This window comes from Petaurus breviceps, unplaced genomic scaffold (genome assembly GCF_028583685.1).
Source record: "Petaurus breviceps papuanus isolate PSGF00001 unplaced genomic scaffold, PetGlider_PUasm1.0 470, whole genome shotgun sequence".
Lineage (NCBI taxonomy): Eukaryota > Metazoa > Chordata > Mammalia > Diprotodontia > Petauridae > Petaurus > Petaurus breviceps.
In genome coordinates this window covers 747,291-748,019 of record NW_027186350.1, presented here as the reverse complement: position 1 = coordinate 748,019, position 729 = coordinate 747,291, and positions in this window count along the sequence as shown.

Here is a 729-nt window from a genome sequence, read left to right as displayed (position 1 = left end):
AGTCACCCTTTAAAAATACATTCACAGACCCCACCCACTCCGCTGGAACTCACAACCAGCCATCGGAATTGCACTGGGGAAATTCCTGCTTCAGACCCAACTCATTAAAAAGACTACTAAGTAGCTCTTGGATGGTGACCAAGTGACCATCACGAGGTGCCTAGATTCGTTCCATGCATATAAGAAAGACAGAATGTGGCAAGAACTGAACCCTCAGATTCGAATTCACTGGAGCTTGCTCCGGCCCTGGCTGCCAGTCAGCCCATCAACCCCTGGCTCTGGGGTACACCAGCGATATGCTGGCTCTACGCAGTAGATGGTTTTCGAACAAGTCTTAAGTAAAGCCTGCATATGCTACTGATGAGAAAGGAGCGCGGGGGGCGGGGGGTGGGGGCAGGAGAAGGGTAGAGCGAGAGAGGGAGAGGAGGGGAGAAGAGGGCGGGAGAAGGTAGTAAAAATAGCCGGGCTCTGCTCGCAACCCTACCTAAGGTGGGCTGTTGCTTTTGTGTTAGCTACCCAATGCAGACTGCGGAAATGAGAGCCGCTGTCGCCCTTTCCCAGCCAGACACTGCGTATCCAGGATGGGGAGGTGGAGAGAGTTTACATAGGAGCGGAAACTTTATTTTAAAAACAAAACGAGGAGAGGCGGGAAGGATGATGGCAGTAGCTTCTGAGAATCTTTCTCAGGCATCCTGAAGCTCCCCCTCTCTTCTAGTTGCGCACAGCTCC